The sequence below is a fragment of the Manis javanica genome, chromosome 2 (genome assembly GCF_040802235.1).
Source record: "Manis javanica isolate MJ-LG chromosome 2, MJ_LKY, whole genome shotgun sequence".
Lineage (NCBI taxonomy): Eukaryota > Metazoa > Chordata > Mammalia > Pholidota > Manidae > Manis > Manis javanica.
The window spans coordinates 152,185,550-152,203,601 of NC_133157.1; the positions used below are offsets into that span (position 1 = coordinate 152,185,550).

The following is an 18,052-nucleotide window of genomic DNA, read 5'->3' on the forward strand; positions in this document are numbered from 1 at the left end:
TTTATACCTTATTTTTTTTTAATTCCTCATGTGACTCCCAAGTAGTGCTCAAACTAAACAGAAGTTAGTTGATCTATCAGGCCTCATGGCTTCTACATAAAGTTTGTGTGTTCAGTGTTGGTATAATTATTAATAGTGCCCTCTTTCACTCTCAAAACTCTCCTGGCTTGCATAGTAACTTATATGAGAAACTCAAGAGAATTTCCAATAAAGAATACAGAATCTAGGACAATAATGGTTGGGGGAGGGGAGTGTTACCAAGCCAAAAGGCTGATCACCAAAGGGCCAATGTCAAGGTGGCATTGAGCTGCTTCTGAAGCCTCCAGAATGACAGGTTCCAAGTTCTGCTTATAAACCAGTCAATTTCAGAGTGGTTAGAAAGCTATGGGCACCTTTGCAATAGCAGCCAAGGCTACAGGTCCTTTCACACAAAGACATCTGACCTTGCTCCATCCAGTGGATGAAAAATCAAAGTAGAAGAGCGAACCAACCACAAGGTACAAGCTCTTCTACTGTCCTATCTCCTCACTCCCTGCCTTCCTCACTCCAACTTAGTCAAGTTCACTTCCTCATATTCTCTCAATAAAATTTTTTTTTCTGAAAGAAGAGCAGAAAATTTCTGACTCTAAGGTCAATTAAGACAACAAAAAATGGCATAATTATCTTTAGGAATTATTAGCCTTAGGAACCATGTCTGAGGAGTTGAACTATAATTTATTGACCCAGATATATGGATCAATATATGTGTGAATTTTGTATGTATATATGTATTCTATTTAGTCTAATAAAAACCTATGAACAAGGTAAATAATCTGCATTACATAAAAGAGGAAACTGAGATTCAGAGAGGTTGAGTCAACATGCAAAGTCACCCAGCTCGTTAATAATAAAACAAGATTTGGACCCGCATTCATAGACCCTCAAGCCTTCCTTTTTCACATACAAAGGCCTTAGGGAACTCAGCTGTGATCAGTTAAAGATCGTTGATATGAAAATGAATAGTACCACATTTCCCTTGAACTTATCCATATTTGAATTTTGCTGCTGAATTTGCAGACACCCTGTGCTCTGACAGACTATGATGAAGAATTAATTTCAAGGCAGTTGAGATAACTGGGGTATGAACAAAGGCTGTGCACTGATCCTTGTTAAGAAGCGGTCTCTGTTTGTTTGTTTGTTTTGTTTTATTATGGATACCTTGAGTTATGGGCACCATAAATAGTAAGATGTGTTTCTGGCACAGCCTCTCTGTCCCTTTTTGCACACAACTCTTCTTCGACTCCAAGTCACACTATAATTAACAGCACCACGTAGCTCACTATAACCCTAAAACAACTCATTCACAATAAATGAAGTAGCTCAAAATCTTCCAAGTATAAAAGGAAAAAGGAATAAAGCTTGGACAAACCTACATTAGGCACATTTATGCATTATTGACAAAATTCATTTGGGAGTGACATTAATTCATTGATGAACATTATACTTTCTATCAAGCATTTTTAGCTTAAGGTACTCAGATGAGTCCATTTTCCCATAGGGGTAATGTTGAAAGCTATGGCAGTGACACCACAATAATGCCCATCATTGTGATGTATAATATAGATGTTATTGCACATAATAGAAAACATTCCTTGGGTATAATGCGTTTTTGTTGCTTACATGCTGACACCAAGTAGATATAAATGTGCTTTAATGTGTTTCCTTTTAAAGGTCTGGTGTAGACGCGCCCTCGAGTATGTGTTTTGTGTAAGGTTTGGTGAGCAGCTCGTTTTAGTAGTGGCTTTCTATGTTCACTTTAGTACTCCTAATAGCTCTAATTATAAACTGCACAATTTTCTATTCCTTCCTTGCTGTTCTTTGTCACTGCACTGCTCATAGACATTTAAACAGTGGAAGCTGTTTATAGTTCATTAAACACTTTAAGCTGTTGTTCTAAAGTTTTATACTTTTTTTTTTTGCATTTTCCAAGTCATTTCCCTCTGCTGTCATAGGAAACCATGCAACACAATTCAATAGAAGACATCAGTTATGCTCATTTTGTGGATAATCAACAAGGCTAACAGCCATATGTATCAGACTCTGGCTATCTACTTTATATATTGTGTTTGATAAGGTATTTGACATAGAATGTTTAGATTTGTTTTCAATGAACCCCTCTAATTCTTCTTAAAGTAGTAATTTCGCTTCTTAAAGATACTAGCCAAAAGGGAGTATTAATTCATGATATGATGCAGCATAGAAAATGTGACTATTGGAAAGCTGAGTATTTTTCTACAATATCACAGTAGAAGGAGATGAGGTAATTACTCCTTTAAATGATCTACTCTGGTATTACAATTTGAAGGGAGATAGATTTATCATCATTAAAATTGTCATGGAATGTGCAGACCATAGTGGTATCAGAAGGAAGCTATCCCTAATTTTTCTTGTTCTGGACACACAGTGACAGTCTCTTATTTGAGTTTCTAGAAAGGTCCTGCATCAACTACTGTGTTAGAAGACTACATATACCAGGCTAATTTAGAATTCCTTCCCCAAAACATTACATAATCTGTTGGTTAAATGGAAGTTAGAGGTTAGGGTTTTAAATAGATTCTGAGATCAGTTCCAATGTATGTGTGTAGATGGGTGGCAGGGTCCCATGTACAACACCAAGCTATACTGTCAGAGGATTCAAGTAGCTTCTGACACTATCTGCCCAGAGGCAGCAACAGATTCCACAGGTTATGTGCTTAGTCCTACAAGACTGCACCCCCATCCACCATCCCTGCTTCAGATGCCAGTTTCAAGCTCTGCTTCTAACCAACCAGCTACATATTGGAGGTTCTAACAACCTCCTCCTCAGGTTTGATTAATTTGCTAGAGGGACTCACAGAACTCAGGAAAACACTTAAACTTGTGTTTACCATTTTATTCAAGGATATAATAAAGGATACCAAGCACCCTCCGAATGAAAAGATGCATAGAGTGAGGTCCCAAACAAAAGAGCTTCTGTCCTCATGGAGTCTGGGAACTGGATTGGTGGCATGTAGAAGCATTCTGGTTCCCTAATCATGGAAGCTCTCAAAAAAGGGGAAAAGGAAAAGAAGAACCAAAAAGCTGTTCCCTTGCGTTTTTATGGAGGCTTCATTACATAGCCATAATCAACTAAGTCACTGGCCAGTGGCTGATTCAACCTCCATCTCCCACCTTCTCCCCTCCCGGGAGTTGCTGGCAGGGTCCTGGAAGTTCCAGCCCTTTAGTCCCACAGCTGGTCCTCCTGGCAACTAGCCCCACCCCTCATTAAAAATGTTACTAGTGAAGGTCCAAAAGTCATCCTCATTAATAGCAAGGCACCAATTCCACCTCTATGGCTCTGAGACATTTTTCAAGAACTGTGGATAAAGACCAAATATATGTGAGAAGTATATTTTGGTCATCTGAATGATCAAATATATACTTCTTATAAATAATTATATCTCAGTATTTATTCTTTGCTGTTCAAACCTGATGAAACATTGTTCCCCATCATATTAACGTATCAAGCAAAGACTCACATCTTCACGTTGAGCATGCTGAAGACACATGGTTCTGTTTTGGAGACAAAAGCAACTTACCAAAAATCAGGTTTAAAAATTAGAGCAATGTAGAGAAAAAGAGGCTTAGGTTAATATTGGATGTCCTAACAACGATTGCTTAGAGACTCTGGAGACTGCCTTCTTCTCTCCTCCAGGAGGAAGCTAGCTTACTTTAGGAGGGTCTAAGGTGCAATGGTACAATTGACCTGCAGTCAGCAGACCCCTATCCAGTTCTTTCTTGCAATTATATGAAAACTGAGTCTATTTCTTTCCCATTCCCCATTCATGCAATATTCTATCTTCCTGAACTTTTCTCACAGTTGTCCTCATTATTATGAGATCAGATGATCTCATAATGAGATTAGATTATCATAGAATCAATAGTCTTATGATAGAAAATACTGTGTACATATAAAGCAAAATGGCACATCTCATTTAATAAATTAGACCTTATGAACTCTAAACTTCTGATCCAATATATATATATGTAGCTGGTAACAAATAAACTCTGTGAATAGTACTTGATTTTACCTCATGTTAATACATATTTACATAATTTGTTGACACTGTGTGTATGCTGTATGTATTGATGGAATGATGACTCAAAACCAAAAAAAATAATTTATATTAAAAAATCACCATAGGATATACTTTTCAAGAATGTAGTTTTTCTTGGGAAGCTGTGCTGTATTTCTGTATTTGTCACATTTTTGTATAAAATCTTGTGAATTTTCTCAATATCTCTATTTATAAAATGGGGAAATTATATCTAACACAGCAATGATATAAGATCAAATGAATATTTTTTAAAGCATTTTGCAAACCATAAAATGCAATAGAAATGTATGTCTTATGATTCTTAAAACTAGTAAACATATTTTCCCATTGTGTTAGAAAGTTAAATATCAGGCATACTTTTAAAGAAATGAATTGAAAAGAAATGTGATAAGAAACACAGGAGACCTGTTTTAAGGATTAAATGAGAATCCTTGGTGAAGACGTTTGTCAGAACACATATAGCTGCATATTGTGAATCTGATTTGCCCTCCAAGCTAGTCATGGAACTGCCCTGCCACCCAGCTCTGAGCCCCATGTCCATCTCTGCTCCTGTCATCTTTCCACAGCAGGCCTCACCTTCCAGCATACCCTACCATTTAGTTACATTTCATGTTTATTATTGACATCTCTCTTCTCCTGCAAGAACACCATCTCCCTGAAGGCAGACATTTTTGTCTATTTTATTTACATACACATTATAAGAGCCTAAAAGAGTGCCCTATAGATATATAGTACTCAGTAAATATTGGTTTATTCAGTATTTTGCAGTATATTCAGTATATTGAGCAGTAGTTATAATATTCAGTATATAATATTCAGTATATTGAGCAGTAGTTATAAGCCTCCAGAGAACTAGAGACACAACTTAATAGTCTTTATAGCCTTGGTATCGTACAGCCAATTTATTCAACCAATATTTACTGAGTGGTTCAGTATCAGAAAAGGCATGCCAGAAGGGGCACTTTGAAAAGCTCAAAAAAGCGGAAAATAAGGGAACTCTGTGGTGCATATTTTCTGAGGTGAGACCAAAAGTAAAGAGACAGGAGCAAAGAGGAGAGAGTCATAGCAGTCCAGCAGGCTATGACCTGGGATGTCCCATGAAGAAGTTCATGCAAGAATTGGTGGGACCTTGGGTCAAGTCTTAGGCTGTACGATACCAAGGCTATAAAGACTATTAAGTTGTGTCTCTAGTTCTCTGGAGGCTTATAACTACTGCTCACCAACCCTTCAAAGTGTTATCGCCCATGTACCTCCCAAGTGAATATTCTGATACAACATAAAGATCCCACTTAGATTATTGCTATAGCCTCCTAATGAGTATCCAGCTTCCACACTTGCCCTGCCCATCTCATCTCATCTGCTGTGGTCTATTCTCAAAATAATAGCCAGTCATGTTGGTAAATTTCACTCCCTTGCTCAAATTCTTCTCATGTCTTCTCTTCTCCCTCAGAATAAAATCCAAAGGCCTTCTAGGGACCCACATGCTGTGAATCACCAGACCCCAGCCCATCCCTGGCTTCCCCTTCTGTCTCTTTCAGCCCTATTAGCCTCTTAGCACTTCCTGGCATGTGCCAGTCTTGCCCGAACCTCAAGGTTTCACCCTTGATTTTCTCTCTGACTGGAAGTCTTTTCCCCCAAATGGTTACATATCTTCTTTCCTCCTTTTATTCAATTTTCTTGTTCAACTTTCACTTTACCAGGGAAGTCTTCTTCGATCACTCACCATAAAACAGCATGAGCTACCATAGTCTTTGTGTCACTTTTAATCCCTGTTATACTGACACATGGCAGCTGATCAATAAATATTTGTTGAATGAATGAAGAGGCTACTTATAAAAATGAGAAGTTAAAAATTATAAATACGTTAAAGGAAGAATATGGCCTATTTTAGTTCAATGATTTAGCAGAATATTTTGAATGAGAAAGGACAAGGATAAGTATTATTCCCCAGATAGCGTTGTGAGAGCTAAAAAGTCATTTGGAAAACTGATGTGGAAATCCTCATTTTGCAGTGTATCATTTAAAGTTCTTGGTATCAAGGGAACTAGTTTGGATTTTATTGGGAGGATGTTGGTGATCATAACCATTAGGAGGCAGTGATAGACAGTGGACAATGAAAGGGGGTCAGGCCTTCGTAGAATGCCATGATACAGGATGCAGAAAGACGAAAACTCTCTCTGAGGAGTGACACTTGGTTAGAACCTGTTCATTGTAGTCCTTTATTTCTGACCTTGAATATTTGATAATATTGTAAAATGTGATCTTTTCATAAGGAGAAAATATTACAAATGACTTTATATTAAAATGAGCAATGTGGCTATTTGGTGGTATTAAGAATTATGAGGAATTTGTATTTTCCTTAATTTTTTAATTTAGTTTTAAAGTTTTCTGCAATAAAAGTTTCATTTTTTAATAGTGTGATAAAACTCTTATGAAAGGAAATGTCCTTCTGAAACAAATTGCTTCATTTATTATTAGTATATTGTAGAAGATGTGGTTCATTACTTTACTGTTTTATCTTTGAGAAGTCCTGGAGGAAAATAAAATCTGACTTTAATATCCCACAAAAAGTTAGTTTGTCTGACTTTTAGTCAGTTTTTTTTTTTTTTTTTTAGGAGAGCAAGGTACAGGCTTTTATTTAGGAGAAAATGAAAGGACAGAGTTCCCGGCTCACGCCAGGAGGGGACAAGGGAGTCCTTTTGGTCAGTTTTTATCTCAAAGATAGGATCCATGTATTTTTGATCATGTCAGCTACTGAAAGCTTGAGCTTGAGTAGAATAGTAAAAATATGAAAAATATAAATATTCAAGAATAGAAGGTTGATTAAATCAATGATGTGCCCATACAATGATGCACATATGTATGTTTGTCTATAGTTAAAAAGAGATCCTAAGACTATACAGAAAACAGCTACAAGCATCTCCCCATGCAGTGTGGGCAGTGATGACAGAAGGAAGTACTTTTCTTAGTTTATTTTACAATGAGCATACACTTTATTTCTATTACAGATTTTATACATGAAAATAAAACAGATAGCACATAAAAATGTGAAGAAATGTGAGATATTCACAGTTTTAAATTTAAAACTTTCAAAACAGTATACATTGTAAAACATCATTTACAAACATTAAATAAGGACTACATGCAATTAGCTCAAATTGGGTACAATGGTAATCTATGATGGGCATGATTCTAAAGGAGTTTTATTTCTTTTCCTCCTGTGTTTAATAAACACATTTTAACAACCATGTCTTTCCTTAATAATAAACCACCTTTTCTAAAGGAATATAATGACAAAGAAAAATATATAAATTTTTGTATCTGAAAACATAATGAAAATTAAAATTCACAAAACTGGGAAAATGCAAAATAGGAAAAGTACCCAAAGATCTCAATAGCTAAACAGTCAAAGGCCGCAAAAAGACAATCTCTGCTGAGGACAAGGATTTAGTGATAACATATGGAAATGCATATTCATCATTGATCAACAAAATGAAAATGAAAATGGGGTAACTCTTCATAGACTAAATTAGCTAAAAACATAAATTATAATACCCTGTACTTTTGAAGAAACAGTAAAACTGAAAATTCTTGTGTATTTCTAGCTGCACTCATTCATTGAATGGACATCTGTGCAGAGCACAAGCTCTGGAGACAGAATGCTCTGGTGCAAATTACATCCCACCACTTTCTTGTTATGAATCCTGGACATATGGTTTAATCTCTCCTCAGCTGTAAAATAGGGGTAATAATAGTACATCCTGATTGTCCTTTTGGGAGAGCTTAATGATTTAATATCCATTAATCTGTTAGAATAGTAAACATTTAATAAATATTAGTTGTTCATTATTGACTATATATCAACCAGGATTTCAACAGAAAACAGATAACACACAAATTATCATAATCCAAGGAGGAGCTAATTCAAAAGGTACATGTAGAGTGTAGGTAAACCATAAAGAATAATAGTTGAGGACCCTGGGACTAACAGTAGTGAGTTGTCCTGAGGGATGATGCATGGAAGGAATTACTGAAACACACAGCAATAGCAATGTACAAAAGAAGTCCTGGAGAGGAGTGACCTTTGTCAAGAGACACCTTCAGCCTGTGACAAACTCTTGAATAGAGAGCTGGGGAATATGCGCCCTCACTTCATTTTCCTCCCCTTCTCTGGCCAATTTCCCCATTGGTGGAACCCAACTATTGGCTTGTGTGAAGCCACAGAAGTTCAGCTTCCTGGCACAGAGAGCAAAAGGAAGAAGAGTGGATTTGGAGTATAGCTGGCATGGACTGTGTCCTAAGCCCTCTTTGGGAGAGAGGCAAAAAAACAGACTAGGCAGTGCTGTAAATGCCCACCAGAATTTCTCCCTTCTCCAGGGACTCTTCGGAAAAGCAAATATGTTCCTTTTCTTTTCCTTGCAGAGTACCTCTACCAGTTTCCTTCAGTCCTAGTGGCCAGTGGAGCACAGGCCTTGGAGATTCAGTCTCTGTGAAGCATCATCAAAGTATCCAAATAGATTCTTTTTTTAGGGGCTGGATTCAGACCCAATCATGCTTCTGGTTAGCCATTACTAGGCTGGCTGGGACTGGCACATTTTTGAGCAAGCAGATGAAGGTTGTCCACAGAATTTCAGAAGATATTTTGATGGAATTTTATGCCTCATATAAGATAGAAATGACTATGATAGGGGCTAAGACCTAACTATCAAGCGATAAACCAGTGTATGGTTCATCCACAGTTATTGACCAATCATCAGTCATGGTTCTTGACCAATGGTAACTTCTACCAAAATAAAGTACATTCTTGTCAGAAACATCTTCTAAAATTTCAGGTCCCCAAAATTCAAACAACTGTTACCAAACTCCCAGTTCCAGATTCACCTGCCTGCTGTACAGTAAGCCAACTTACTGGGTTTGAAGCAAAGAAATCTTTATTTTCATAAGGGCAGTCCGATGAGAATGCAGGGGACCTGTCCCAAATCTACTTTGACCAATCAGGCCCAGGTAGGGGTTATATACTATTGGCAAAAGGTATTGAGGGGTTAGTACAGAAATTGGAGAGGCCTTGAAACTTCTTGGATATGCCTTGAAGCTATGCACCAAGCCCATCTTCTTGGCACTCTCTGGGTATCCTGGCATGTCTCAAGACTCCCAATCCACCAGTGGTTCTGCAACTAAATGTTATCAACTAGCATCCTCCCCCACCCCACGCCATCCTCACCCAGTCCTATAATTAGCTTCAGGGGAGAAGATGAAGGATAGTGTTAATCATTCTTGTAAGGTAGTGAAGGAATGGGCCTAGTGCAGCTTGTGAGGTTACTGTGGAGGGAGAGTGTAGTGAACATCTAAGGGGATAAATAATGTTTGGGTTCACAGGAGTGCAGAAAGCTAAAAAAAAAAAGGCATGGTAAATTAGGCAGATTAGTGGACATTCAATTACATAATACATACTTAGTAAAAAGGTGAATATAAATATGTAGCTATTCCATGGCTATGATAATTAAACAAATTTGAAAAATAATTGGAATTCACCATTTTGTTCTTTCTTTTGTTTGATTTGTTTGCTTATGAAACTTTTCAGGGCTAATAAATAAATAGACAAAAAATTCCAATGAAGAACACGTGCATTAAACTAAATGTATTTTCTCTAAACCATTCTATTCATATATATACTTCCTCCATAAAAGCTCTCAGATTTGAAATACAACTGAGAATGATAACAACGAAATGACAGCTGTTCACTTTTCCTTTTCATCCCAGGATGCTTTTGGTACCCATTCTTCTCATCTCCTCACTTCCTTTCTACTGCTGTCTGTTTTCGGCAGCTCCTCTTCCTCCTCTTCCCTCTGGGTCTTCATTCAGATCAGCTCCAGTAAACGACAAATGACAAAGTTGTCTTGCAGTGTGTTTCCCTCAATCCTGCATCATTCATATACCTTCTCACTGAGAGATTGTTATACAGAAAAAAGCAAAGGAGACTCACCAAAACTGTGAGGACTGGAATGCTTTGCCCTGTGAGTGACGTAAAAGGAGAGGGAAAATAGTTCAATTAACAATATTCATAACAGTTTCCACAATAAAGAATGTGCTATAATAATGTTTAGTCCAGGTTCTATTCTCTGGACTTCCTAGGAAATGTTTTATTTTTCTTTTAAATTCTAAATTACCAATCTGGAATAAAAAGAAAAAAGAGAATTTCATCTTACCAATATGTAGGAAAATATTACTGGCCCCAAGTTTATAAATAATGCCTTTATTTAGATTTACATTTGCTACTTATAATTCAAAATAATCATCGTTATATAGTTACATTTATTGAAATAGATTATCAAAATGCATAACATAGAATTTACATTAACTCTTTCACATTAATGAGTTTCTATTTAGTAAATTACTATTTCCCAGAACTAAAAGGAAGGAAGCCAGAGGCCTGAATGATTTGCCAAGGTGCCTATTAATAAGCAGCCAAGGCATATATTAAATATTAGAATGTGAAGGTCTTTGAGAAGCATATAAGCATATGAACTGGGGTTTTTAGAAATGCACATTAACACTTTCATGACTATAGCATAGTGATCAATAATGTCCTCTTCTAGGTTTGCTGATCTCTTTAATTTTCACTATATTTTAGTTTGTGGCAATTTTGCAATGATTTTGATTGCAATAAAACTTTCTAGTTTCATCACTTTTTGGGAAATACTAAATAATCCTTTGCAATATTCTATCAAGGTTTTTTCTGATTATTGTACTTCATTTTTCATGTTAATCTGTTAGAAGCACTTGAAGACAGAAATAACCTGTGAAAAGCATAGGTAGTAAGGCTTTACTTTTTTAAATTACTGCAATATTAATAAATCTATTGAAAAGCATTATCTATTTAATGTAGCAGCTACGATTCTTAGGTGTTGGTAAATGTCAGATTTAATTTTTTTTAGTTTTTTAAATTAAACATTTTATGTAGAGATAATGAAGACTCACATGCAGTTACAAGAAATGATAGTGAGATCCCATGTAACCATTACTTTATTTCCCCTAGTGATAACATTTTGTAATACTACAGCACAAGATCACAACCAGAATATTGACATTGACAAAATCAAGATACAGAACATTTCTATCACCACAAGGATCCATCACGTTGCCCTTTTATAGCTACACTCCCTTCCTTCTAGCCTGTACCCCCCTCCTTAACTTCTGATAACATGTTTTCCATTTCTATCATTTTGTCTTTCAAGAATGTTACTGGATTCAAATATTATATATTTAATCTTTTGAGATTGATTTTTTCCCTTGGGAAAATTATGTACAAATTCATTCAAGTTGTTCATTTTATAGCTAAGTAGTATTCCATGATATAGATATACTGAAGTTTATTTAACCATGTACCTATTGAAGGATATTTGTGTTGTTCCCAGTTTTGGGCTAATATAAATCAAGTTGTTATAACATTTGTGTACAAGTTTTTGTGTGTACGTTGAGTCCTTATTTTTCTGGCAAGAAAGTCTGGCAGTGTAATTTCTAGGTTGTATGTTATTAGTTGCATGTTTAGTTTTTAAAGAACCTGCCAAACTGTTTTCTGGAATAACTACATCATTTTACATTCCCACCAGTAAAATACAAGTAATTTAGTTTCTCTGCATCTTTGTCAGCATTTGGTGCTATCACTATTTTTTATTTTAGCCATTCTGATAGATGTGTAGTGGTACCCACATACAGGCTTAATTTCATCTTCCTAATGGTTAATGATGTAAACATCTCTTCATGTACTTATTTCCCACCCATATATCTTCTTCAGCAAGTTGTCTTTATATGTTTTGTTCCATCTTCTAACTGGATTGTTGCTTTTTATACTTCAGAAATTGAGATTTCTTTATATAGTCTAGATACTAGTTATGTTTCAGAAATATGGTTTGTAAATATTTTCTCCCCCTGTGTACCTTGTCTCTTCATCCTTTTAACAGGGTATTTTGCTTAAGCTGTTAATGTTGATGAAATACATTTTATCATTTTTTTCCTTTTAGACATCATGCTTTTGGTGTCATGTCTAAGAATTCTTTGCCCAACCTAGATTCCCCCAATTTTTCTCCTATTTTTTCTCTAAGAGTTTTATTGCCTTATGTTTTACACTTAAATCTGTAATTCATAATGAGAGAGTTTTCATCTGAGATGTGAGACTTATGTTTAGGCCCATTTTTGCTTATTGATGCTTAGTTTCTCCAAATATCAGTTTTTTAAAAGCCTATCTATTCTACATTGAATTGCTTTTCCATCAAAACTCAGTTGGGCAAAGTTGTGTGGATTTCTAGATTCCGTCTTCTGTTCCATTGATTAATGTATCTCTTCCCACAAAAACCACACAGTCTTGATTATTGTTGTTATACAGTAAGTTTTGAAATCAGATAGACTGAATACTCTCACTTTCTTCCTATATTCCTGTGGACTACTTACACTTTTATTAGAATTTGTTTTGATTTATCTGACCTTTTTGAATTTATTTATTTAGATAGATATAGTGTACTGTAGTTATAAAATTATATCTATATAACTTATAATCCACTGGGGCCATCATTTTACCAGTTCAAATGAAATAGAGAAATTTACCTCCCTTTGCCTTGCTCTGTTTGCTATTGTCTTAAATACTTAAATCTTAATTGTCTTAAATATTTCCTGTATATACATTTAGAACCATATCATAGAATATTATAAATTTTGCTTCAACCATCAAATTTAATTTTAAAAATTCAAGAGAAGGAAAGCAAATTGAGTTTACCCATATTTTTGCTTACTATGTTCTTTCTTCTTTTCTGATGTCCCAAGCTTCCTTCTATTATCATTTTTTTTTCTTTTTAGAGAATTTCCTTTAGTTATTCTTTTAGTATAAATCTTCTGGCAGCCAATTCTCTTGATTTTCCTTCATCTGAGAATGTCTGGATTTCCCTATAATTGCTGAAGGATACTTTCCCTGGGTATATCATTCTAGCTTGACAGTTCTTTATTTCTTAGCACTTGAAATGTACTGTTCCTTTTCTTATGGTCTACATGGCTTCTGATGACATTGGCACAAACAATTTAAATTGTTTTTCTCCAATATGTAAGGTATCCTTTTCTCTATTTTCATTTCCCCCTCCCACCCTTGGATTTAGTTCTCAGAAGTGTAAGGAGAGAGTGTGTCTTGTCATGAATATTTTTGGGTTTGTCCTGTTTAGGGTTTGTTCAGCTTCTTAAATCTATGAATGTATGTCTTTGGCCAATTTTGGAACTTTTACAGCTATTTTTTTAATACTTTTTCGAGTACATTATTTTTTGAGTACTTTTTCAGTCCCACTCCCACTTTTTTCTCTTATGAGACTCTGATGATATGGATGTTATACCTATTGTTATAGTCACACATTTCTGGGGCTCTGTTTATTTTAGTTTTCAGTTTATTTTCTCACTGTTGTTCAGATTGGATAATTTATGTTATTCTATCTTCCATTTCATGGATTTTTTTCCTCTGTCCCCTACTTGTTGCCCATTGCCCATCTGTTGTGTTTTCTATTTTGGTTATTATACTTTTCAACTCTAAGATACCTATTTGGTTTGTTTTTATATCTTCTATTTCTTTGATTAAGTTTTCTATAACTATACCAAAGGCTCTCTATTTTCTTTTTCATTTGTTTCAACCATATTCTTAATTCCTACTAAAGCATTTTTATCATGACTGCTTTAAAATCTTGATGAGATCGTTGATGTCTCACAGCTCAGTGTTGGCATCTATTCATCTTTTTCATTCAGTTTTAGATCTTCTTAGTTCTTAGTTTACCAAATAACTTTCCATTGAAAAATGGGTATTTTTGTATTATGGCATGAAACTCTAGGTCTTATTTAAACTTTATCTGGCCTTCTATGACCCCGCTCTGGCAGAGATAGGGAGTACCACCTTATTACTGCCACTTGGCTTTTGCTGACACCCAAGGTGTGGGGCTCATTACTGTTGAGCTTGGGTGGGATTTCCAGCTCCCCACATGGCTTCCTCTGAAAACACAGTGGGGTGGCCTCATTACTGTTTGGTGATAGTGAAGGGGGTGAACCTCCTCTGGGCTTCACAAGGGTGAAGTGGGATAGGCATCACATTAATTCTGGGTGAGGGTGGGAAGTTCAGGCTTCACATTTTGTCTCCAATGATGCTGGGGCAGATGAATGAAGTGCCACTAGCAGAAGGATGAAAATCCTGGTTTCCTACTTGACCTCCTTGATACCATCCTAGGAGAGGTTTGGAACATCTCATTACAGCCTCACTAACATGGGAATCTAGAGTCCCCCTTTAGCCTTAGCTAGCAGGGATGATGGTGGAAGTCACAATTTTTTTCCTACAGTGTTTGCCTGGAGTAAAGAAGTTATTATGTAAGAAGCTTTTGTCTTGATCAGCTGCATCCTCTGGTCCTTTGACTAGAGAAGCAAACTCTTCAGGACATTTTTGGGTCTGTACCTATTGGTATTTCTGGGTTGCCAGCTTCTTTAGTCCCTAGTCGGGGTGTCTACTATATGCCTGACACAATAGGCACCAGGCAGAGCTGGTTACATAAATTGTGGGTGAAAATGAAAAATGGAAATGTGGAGTTTCTTATTCAAAAAACAAGAAAAATGGCATTAAAGCAACAACATATGCAGTCCTTTTCTTTTCTTGAACTGTCCTGGTAGTTTTTTGTTTGTTTTGTTTTGTTTTTGCTATTAAATGTTATGATCCCTCAGGCAATGGGATATTTTACTTCCTGGGCTTCTTCCCTTCCCCTAGGGCACGCAATGGACAAGACACTCTCAGAGACTACAGTTTCTGTGCAGGGGAAAACTGGCACCTCTTCAGGTATGGATAAGAGGTTTGGTAGTCACCCATGAATGTGCCATGGTGTTCTCATCCTTGGACAGGAAGAGTTGCCATCGGCCCTGCCCTAGGTAACTGGAGGCCATATACATAATCCCAGCTCTCCCTGTACTGTATGCAGGCACCCACCAGGTGTGGAAGGCAGCAAATGTCACTGGGCAGGGGATCAAAGGAAAGACTAAATAGCATCCAGAGTGCCAGGGAGAGGAGACTGGGCAGTCAAGAACCCAGGTCAGGTAGGTAGTCAAGAGGCAAGATCACATATGAGCTGAGGTTCCAACCCTGTGGCTCATGCTCTATTGTCCCATAGGACTTCAACACAAATAAATTCAAAGGTAACATTTTTAAGACTGTTAAAGTGGCAACCACATAGCATTAACTTCAAGCAGAGGACCTGTTCAGCATAACACCCTGCGTGACCACACTGTGTCTCTGCCTGGGAAGCTGGACCCGGCACTAGCAACACAATGATGCTATGCCTTCAAATTCTTTTTAAGACTTCAAAGAAACTGGTTTGAAATTTATAACTTAAAGCATATCTTTCATGTGTTTTGTTAACATACACTCAAGGAATCTGACTCTTTTTCAACTAAACTGTCTTGTTGTTTTGACATTTGGAAGACATTAACACTTTGCAGTGTCTGTGATGAGATAGATGGGTCTGTTGACTTTCTTTACTTCATCATATCTTGGTATTATGGTAAAGACACTTATTTTACTCTCATAAATTTCTTGGCGATCCCATTATTATTCTGTAATTATTCCTTCAAGACAGAAACTAAGTTCTATTGCTCAATAGGGACAATTTTATTTTATGTAGAACAAAGACACTGCAACATATTTATTGTCAGTGATGAACTAAAAATCCTCACATGGCTCCCATCAACATCCTCCCTCCTTTTTACCTATTTTGATTAAGAAGGTCTTTTTTTTTTTTACTATCAGTGATACTCAGCATTAACTCTGTGGGCATGAACTCTAATAATAGTGTTAATAATACCAATGGTAATATAATAATTTTTATCAAATGTTGCTTCTGTGTTAGAGAATATGTTACAGAATTTAGGCATTCCTACTACATTTAGAGTTTATATTTAAGTGTTTTTCAGTATTGCAAAATAGGTATTATTATTTGTATTTTACAGATGAGGTAACTGAGGCACAGCGGTTAAGCAGTCTGCCCTGAGAAAGTGAAAAAGTTTCTTCAACACTCAAGTTCTTTCCACTCTGCTACTATGCTATGTAGTCGCCAAAAATTCTTCCCTTGCAAAGAAATGAATATTGTTATTGTTATACATTTGTTAAAAAATAGTTTGAAAAATGGATGATTCTCATGAATGAGTAATCTAAGGCTTATTATTTATTGTGTTGTTTGCTTGTATATTGCATATGTATTTATATATAAAATTCAATATTACATGTGTATGTATATGTAATATATATACAATATACAACATATATAAGACATATGCATATAGGGTGTATGTGTGCATATATATAGTATAAGTATATACATACACAATATATAAAAACACCTCTTATTAAGAATAAAGTTAAAGGAATATTTGAAAGAATTGGCTTAAGATATTCACCTATTAGTCTTAGAATTAATGAAATTTGACCATAACTGTGAGTCTGTTGACTAAACACACTTGCTAATGTTGTAGCTCATGAATGGAGAGTTAGTTACTGATGACAAAAGGGTCTGTGGTAACTGGATTCTCTAAAGATGTGCTTTGACACAGACCCCAAAAATCAGCAGAGCAGATGGCTGTAGGGTAGGTCGAACATTTACATCTCAAAGTTAGCTTGGGATTTGCTTATTGCTTTGTTCCAATGCTATGATTTCTGATCAATTCCACAACTTTTACGTGGCACTTACCTGGAAGGTTAGCTTGAATCTCTCGAAATAGTAAATCTGGGATTACCACAACATGTCATTTTCCGTAAGTGATTAGGATGTATTTCAGATATTCATTTACTGATTTATTTGGTACTGTTAACCTCATAATTCTTCAACATCTGGAAAGTATTCTGACACAATATAGTATATTCTTTGAAGGAGTTTACTTATGTTATTTCCCTGTCTTAAAAAGATGCTATTTATATGGTCTGAATAAAAAGGAAGAAAATAATAAAGATCTGATAATTTTTAACATTGCCTGTGTTTTTTATATTGAGAGGTGACTTAGCCTATGGTTAAAGAGTGCTGACTCTGAAATCAGCTCGCCCTATTTTAAGTCCCAGTTCTGTCTTACCAGCTGTGAAAACTTCACACAGTCTCTTAAATCCTCTAGGTCTCAGTTTATTATGGTTTGGTAATATGCAAAGTGTTAACAACAATGCCTGGTAAACTTTATTAAGCATTAAATATTGCTAACATTTGATTTTATATTGTTATTAAAGCCAAAGCTGCTTCCTAAAACATCTGTTTTTGCAGTTAACTCTCAATATAGAGAAAGGAAAACTACAGTTCTAAGTGATGACCTAAGATCAGAGTCTGTCAACAGATACATTAGGGCTAAAATGTATCGCCTAATTTTATGGCAAAATCTTTTCCTTTTACTCAACCTGTGTGGATAATTAATGTATTTTCCACTTCTCTAACTACAAGATTCTCGGTAATTTTAGGCCCTCCTTGAGTTGTCTATATTTTCATATGTAATTATTTAAATCCTAGATAAAGATTTCCTCCCAGAATTGCTCTGGCTGCTTCATACTCATCCTTCAGATTTCTGCTCACTCTATGATTCTTGATTTGAAAACCCTTCCTAGACCAACCTCAACTCCTACCTGTTCCAATATTGGGTTATACTTCCTCTTAGTTGCTTCCTCAGAACCCTGTGTTTAGTCAAATTATCCCACTGGGTGTATTTGCTGAATTTCTTAAATTTCTTCTTAAATATGTTATTGTCTTCTTGGGGCAGTGTGGGGAAAAGCACTGCTCGCTTGTAACCTTTTGTTCCAGAATAACTGTGTGTCCATATGATTCCCCTGCTTCTGTGGTATGCTAGGTATAATGTACATTGATGGCCTGGGGCTGGCCAAATCCAGGCCCACCTTATCGATGGAAACA

General features: G+C 36.0%; 1 long non-coding RNA gene across 1 annotated transcript; it reads left to right on the forward strand.

The window, feature by feature from the left end:
• The first annotated feature begins 284 nt into the window (after window positions 1-284).
• LOC140845323 (uncharacterized) lies at window positions 285-16,641 on the forward strand. The gene is made up of 3 exons (XR_012124096.1): window positions 285-497; window positions 14,890-14,958; window positions 16,122-16,641. It is a non-coding gene; the product is annotated as an uncharacterized lncRNA (long non-coding RNA).
• Window positions 16,642-18,052: the final 1,411 nt, after the last annotated feature.